The following is a 7,535-nucleotide window of genomic DNA, read 5'->3' as shown; positions in this document are numbered from 1 at the left end:
ATATGTTTAACAGAGAGTAACTCAGAGAGAAAAAGAGAGAGGAATTACAATAGTAAGATGCACATGTTTATAAGAATAGGTCAGAGAGAGAGAGAGAGAGAGAGAGAGAGAGAGAGAGAGAGAGATTACATCTTTGAGAGTAAGATATATTTAGTACATGTACATGTTTAATGGAGTTTGTCTGAAAGACAGAAATAGAGAGCAAAAATACGCGTTTAGAAGAGAAATCTGAGGAGACAGAGAAAAAGCATGTGTTAGAAAAAAAAAATCAGAGAGAGAGGAGGAATAAGATCGATCGATCGATCGATCGAGTGAGAGAGAGAGAGAGAGAGAGAGGCCAAGAGTGCATGTTTAGTATTGAAATTGTGAGAAACAGAGATTGAGAGAAAGAAATAGAAAGAGCAGGAGTACATGTTAGGTAAATTGAGACAGTAAATACCCGGTAATTGAATTAACTTAATTGTGATGTGTACTCTACATCTTATTTTTTTTTTCTCTCTGACTTTGTCTGCTAGATAATCATATAGTACACTTTCTCAATTATGTACACATCCAAGAGAGAGGAACAGAGATAAAGAAATGTAGGGATAAAGAGAGAGAGAGGAGAGAGAGAGAGAGAGCACCTCTTTCTCACTCAGCAATCTTATGTTGTATTTTTCTACTGGTTGAGTGTCTCTATAATCAGAACCAGAATAATAGACCGTCAATTATCCAAGTAGAGAAAATATATTAATCTTTAAAAAACCCAAATATATTTCTTTTAAAATTTGACATTGAATGTTTATACAAACAATAATAATCCTAAAACTCTTTATTTTCATTGAACAGGTTATGACCCAGACCGCCCACATCATGGACACAGCAAGCTCCCAATACATCACAGCAAGCTCCCCGTACATCACAGCAAGCTCCCCATACGGAGTAAATCAGTGTTCTAAGTGTCCGGGGGACACAGCGTACCATTGTGTATCGTGTCCATGTGATCTGTGTCCCCAGTGTAAAGAGAACCATGTAAAAGATCTCCAAACAATAGACCATGATGTTGTGTCACACCGTGATAAAATCAACTACATCCCAACACAAGAGATCTGTGTGAGACATCCTAGCCATGTTTATACAAAGTACTGTGAACCTTGTCAAGTTCCCGCCTGTAATAATTGCCAAACACATAGAAAACACACTCAGATAGATGTTACAACAGCCTATAAAACAAAGCGACAACAACACAGAGGATCCATTCACACCATCAGAAGTGAGGCTCTCTTTTACAGATCTGTTCTCCTGACAGGAATCAAAACTGATGTCAAAATCTGTCACACAGAATTCTCCCTCCATCAATCAGAGATGTTAACAAAGGCCCAGAGACTGAAGGATCTCATTGACTATGTGGTATATGATCTATTGAACAATGTGTTATGTTACTTTGATTTCAAACACAGATGTAAAAAACAGAAAATAGAAATGATCAGACATATTGTCAGACTAAGGAGATATGAACACAGATATGTACAGCCAGCATTCACATTCAGTGCGCTACAATTCCTCTCCTTCATAAAGACAGCCCTCCCCCAGATACACCTTACACTCCACACCAGCCAGCTCTCCATGACTGAGTCACTCAACAAGGAGGATGTGATGGAGTCACTGAGTGCAATCCAAATCACAGAGAGAGGAAACCGACGCGTAGGAAACCAGTGTCTGCTGAAACTGACGTCTGGTGCTGAGCTCCATCAATCTCTCAGAGTGACAGGTGTTCGTCGTTGTTATCACATTTCCTGTGTGACATCAGACCGGGTCTGGGTCAGTGATGATAACAATCTCATGTTGACAGACACAACAGGTGTCCCTCTACATCGTGTGGAGGATTCATGTGGTGGTTTATATGGTTATAGTGGATTCCACACAGTGAACAGTGAGAGTGAACTGATTTATATAGATAGGAATTATAACATCAACAAACTGTCAAAGGATATGAAAACAACCACCACATTTATAGAGAGAACAGACTCTACATGGGAACCACGGTGTGTGTACTGGTCCCCGTCCACTGGGGATCTACTGGTCGCGATGTATAACAGTGATACAAGGACAGGCAAGGTAACCCGGTACAACCAGAGTGGACAACTCACACAAACCATACAGTACAACACCACAGGACGGGGACTGTATAGTGGACCTAACTATATAACAGAGAACAACAATGGGGATGTCGTGGTGTCTAACTATATAGATTATGTGTCTGGTGCTGTAGTGGTGACAGAGCGTGGAGGAAGACATCGTTTCTCCTACACAGGACCTCCATCAGGATCAGGACTAAATCGACGTGGAATCTGTACTGACGCGCTGTCACACATCCTGGTGTGTGATCGTGAAACCAAAACAGTACAGATGATAAATAAGGACGGTCAGTTCCTGTCACATCTACTGACAGAATCACAAGAGATGCGTGAACCATGTAGCCTGAGTTATGATGTCAACACTCACCGTCTCTGGGTCGGATCACTGTACAACAACAAGGTGTGTGTCTACAGGTATATCACCAGACAGGACGCTCTGACAGGTAAGTCTGAGTCATTATCATTCACATTAATTAGATATAGATAACTAAGACACACAGTCCGTGTTAATTATCAGTCAATAAGATACATGTAAGACATGTTTATCTGTGTGATTGTTTGTCAATATAAACAACTCATTGTTACAGGGTTAGCTGTATCTACCAGTCATTGGGAGTCAGTGTTTATCTAAAATATACAGAAATTAGATACATTATTTTATTAATTAAATGTACAGTTACATGTCATTGTATTTAGTGAATAGAAATAGCAGGTTGCTGTATTTAATTATGAAATATATAGAGTGACTCATGTATTTGTAATCAGTTATTTTGTGACATGTTAATTGACTTAATTCAATTATTTAGATAAATATTAAAGAAAGTGTCATGGTAATCAGTTTAAAGTTTTAATTGTGGATGTAGCTCTATCATTATATATACTGTATGTAATTAATTAATTAACAGCTAATTAATGACTTGTTGTAGATGAACACAGACCCCGTCCTGATGGAGACACCCGATACACGACACATCGTCACAACAACTCATCAACTAAACGAAAGTAAAACTCACTGACTCATGTATTTGTAATCAGTTGTTTTGTTACATGTTAATTGACTTAATTTAATTAATTAGACAAATAATAGACCAAGTGTCATGGTAATCAGGTTAAAGTTTTAATTTGTAGATGTAGCTCTATCATTACATATACTGTATGGAATTGATTAATTAACAGCTAATTAATGCCTTGTTGTAGATGAACACAGACCCCGTCCTGATGAGGACCTCATGTCCAGCTCAACACCAGCCGTATAATGGAGATAGCTGGGATATTGACAGGTTGTAAATGTTTCTGTACAAATCTAGTCTGCTCTCAAAACCACACATGTTGTTTGTCACTTTGTTCAACATCTGCAGCTGAAATTGAGCTGTGTATAATTCACATGGACTGTAATACTGACTCCTGTTTATTTCACACTTTGTGATCATCCAAACATGGCTGTCTGTTGCTGAGTGAGAAACATCATGTTATACAAGTTTTATTTTCTGAATGTGGAATATTATAAAACAAATATCCACATGAAGAAGTCTATAATGTTAAACTGAACAATTAAACATTGTAAATGTCAAATCATTATCAATTCGTAAATGTATCTTGTTTTGCCAATTGTGCCATTATTATACCCCATGTAATGGAATTGTTAGAGAATAATGACTTCGACCTATCTCAGTCAGTCCTGGATTTTAAGCAAAACTTATATTAAACAGCTGCACAGAATTTTATCATGTTTAATATGAAATATATGAAACTTTTAAGGTATTTAGGACACAACATGTAGATGTGCTAATTACTAGGAAGTTCTGATTCATTTATCTTTCTAGGAGTTTTAGCCCCATTGAACTTAGAATTTTGGCCATATGTTGAATTAAGCAATGATTTTTTTTGTAGGTAGTTAGAACACAAAGTGTTAATTTGCACATTTCTAGGAAATTTTAATTACAATGTTTTGTCTTCAAATTTTGAACCATTAGAATTTAGTATGTTGCTGTTTATGACAAATGATTAAATATGTGCATAATTGCAGAAAGTTTTGATCTGATGATGTTTTGCTAGTAATGCCCTTTATCATTTTTAGCTAACTGAGCTGAAAGCTCAAGTGAGCCTTTCTGATCACATTTTGTCTGTCGTCTGTCTGTTTGTTTGTCTGTCCTCTGTCCGTCAACTTTTCACATTTTCAACATCTCCCCCAGAACTACTGGGTCAATTTCAACCAAACTTGGCACAAAGCACCCTTGGGCAAAGAAGATTCAAAGTTGTGAAAATTAAGGAACGTGCCCCTTTTCAAGGGGAGATAATTAGGATTTATGTATCCCAACCTGAGAGAAATTCAAAGCCACCCTCCCATCCCTTTAATTAAGGTGGTATGGAACATCTGTCAATAATGATGTGAATTAAAGTACATTACTATTGAAATACTTTCATTGGTTTAGAATTTTCTTTCACAATATTTTACCAAAAAATATGTTTTAGAAAATTTTGGAAAAGTAATAAATTTTTCAAACCCGACTCGAACTCGTGACTTACAGGTCCGTAGTGAGCCCTCTAACCCACTGCACTGCGCTGTAAGGTAACAATGAAGGAAAAGAAACTATTTATAAAATTATACTATTTCGATAAATAATACGACACAACATGAAGGTGTCCCATACCACCTTTCATGTAAATAATGAATTTTAATCAACATTTTGATTTATTCTGTTCATTTAACAATTTTTTCAAAAGAGCGGTCCCCATACAATTCGCATCAGTTGCAATCAGCCGGTACCAGAATTACATGCTTCCAGATTTACTTTTTTGCGTACTGCGTCATCAGAAAGCGGTGTAGAATGCCACCTTAATGCATACTCTGCCATTCATGATGTGTAGCTTGTCAAGTAATGGGAGAACATGAGGTGTTTGAGCTTGCTCACTCTTTCCTTCTTGTCCAAGTATTTGGTATTAATCATTTAATACTATTATAAATTATTTTTTTTTGTTTCTTGCAGACAAGCTGCTTTTTAACGCCTTCAGGGGGAGACAGTAGAAAACCTTCCAGGATTATCCATAATTCCAATGGAGTTACAGAAGCCAAATAATTACCGGTCATCAACAGACTTTGTGTTCTGTGCGTGAACTCTACATAAACAACGTTTCATGAATGGACTCTGTATCTGTGTAGGTGAACAAAAATAACGCGTCATCAATGGACACTGTTGCTGTGTATGTGAACTCTGCACAAAAATAACGCGTCATCAATGGTCTCTGCGTTCGGTGTACATGAAATCTGCACAAAAATAATGTATCTGTCTGCGTGAACTCTACATATATAACGCGCCATCGATGGACTCTGTATCCGTGTGCGTGAACTCTACATATATAACGCGTCATCGATGGACTCTGTTTCTGTATAGGTGAACTCTACATATATAACGCATCCTCAATAGACTCTGTGCTCTGTGTACCTAAACTCTTTATGAATAAGACATCATCAATGGACTCTGTCTTTTGTGTACGTGAACTCTACTGTAATTTGTTATCATACGTTTTTTGTCAATTTTATCTAAGTGTAAATTTTGTCAGTATATAATATGTTTTACATATCTAAGCTCCTGAAATTTCTGGTATCATTCGGTGCTAGGACGGAGATGTCCATTACAATTGTAGCCAATGTGTCACATATTGTTTTTTTTGTAATTTTGATTTTTACACAAGAAATCTTGTATGTTGTAATAAACATTATATTCAAAGGGGAATAACTCAAAATGTGTATTTTTCAGTCAGGATGAAAAAACAGTTATTCCCCTTAGATAATTTTCATAAGATGGAAGTTTTACCTAAAAATGAGGAATGAATTTGATGGTGTTTATCCCTGACAGTTTTATTGGTAGGATTGATCATTTGGAAAGAAGTGATCTGATAAGCTTTTGATAAGAATTTGATAAGTTTTCAATGGGTTTTTTTATACAATGTTATGTAGTTTTAATTTCAATATATTAATAGTTGATGTTAGTTTTTAATTGATTAAGTTTTAGCTGTGCCTGTGTAACAATTGGTGCATCATATATTGCTTGTTGTGCTCAAAAGGTAGGTCACAATGACCCAATTAGAATTATGGTAGTTTATAGTGAAACTATTTTAGAACTTATCTATTTATTTGAAAAAATAAACTAACTTGTGTTTTAGAAATGATGTACCAATAATTATACCAGAAGTCATATACTCATGTATATATCAATTTGAAAGTAGGTCATGATGACCTCAATTTGTATTTAGCATGTTGTTAATCCTATGTGTTTGTTAATGGTGTTTAAGCACATTTCTCACACTCTGTATCTCTGTTGACCAGATAGATAGGACAACTCAAGTTAATGTCATTTATTTGGAGAAATATTGTACGCAAGTTTAAGCGAGATGATTTTTTTGGTGTTTACCCACACAATAAACCTGATGAAATACATTTATAACGTATATATATAGTATTATGTTTATTTTTATTGTGTTTACTCTTACCATGAAAAACATAATACTTGTATACAAATGATGTTTGGGGAAATGTAGCGAGCTGTAGATAAAAGTCAATAAACTTGAAGTAACATGTCTATATTGTTTGTCTTTTTTCATAGTCAGGCAGTATTGTAATACATGGTACAAAATGAGGACACGGATTAATCAAACAAACTTCACCATTGTTAACATTTCAACGTATTCAGACAATACTAGCGCATCATGGAAAATATGCCAGCAGAGCAATTGGTATTCATAATGCCGTGTTCACTAAATAATCTTTGTTTATTACTTATATTGCATTTCACCACTCGCAAATACCCTGTATTAGCCTAGACCTAGACATTTAGGTATTGCATCAAAAATAAACATTCCGACTTTAATGTATCCTTTATGACGTCATAGTATACAGACAGAGCAGTTGCGATTATAGAAAAATAATTGCAGTTCCTCTGTATAGGCTTACAGTGGGAAAGAACAATGGATATGCAAATATTTTATTATGGCAGCTTGGTTCATCCTTAAGCAGTATTATAAACTGCTAAAACACTGTTATTATACTGTAGTTTTTTAGCTCACCTGAACAAAAGGTTCGAGGGAGCTTTACTAATCACCTGTTGTCCGGCGTCTGTCTGTAAACTTTTTACATTTTTGACTTTTTCTTTAACACCACTGGGCCAAATTTAACCAAACTTCTTATGGAAAGGGGATTTTAAATTATGAAAATAAAGCGCGCAGCCCTCTTCCAACGAGGGATTATTAAGAAACAGTGAGGATATTTTTTTCTCTAAAACCACTGGGCCAAATTTAAACAAACTTAATAAAAAGTATTCTTATGGAAAGGAGATTTTAAATTGTGAAAATAAAGCGCGCAGCCCTCTTCCAAAGAGGGATAATTAAGAAACAGTGAGTATAGGGTGTGTGTCCTTAAAA

The 7,535-nt window shown here is 35.8% G+C and overlaps 1 pseudogene; it reads left to right on the top strand.

The window, feature by feature from the left end:
• Nucleotides 1-300: 300 nt before the first annotated feature.
• Nucleotides 301-6,697, top strand: LOC128171368 (uncharacterized; annotated as a pseudogene).
• Nucleotides 6,698-7,535: the final 838 nt, after the last annotated feature.

The sequence above is a fragment of the Crassostrea angulata genome, chromosome 2, assembly GCF_025612915.1.
Source record: "Crassostrea angulata isolate pt1a10 chromosome 2, ASM2561291v2, whole genome shotgun sequence".
Taxonomy (NCBI): Eukaryota; Metazoa; Mollusca; class Bivalvia; order Ostreida; family Ostreidae; genus Magallana; species Magallana angulata.
The sequence above is the reverse complement of the archived record's forward strand: the minus strand, read 5'-3'. Positions and strand labels throughout refer to the sequence as shown.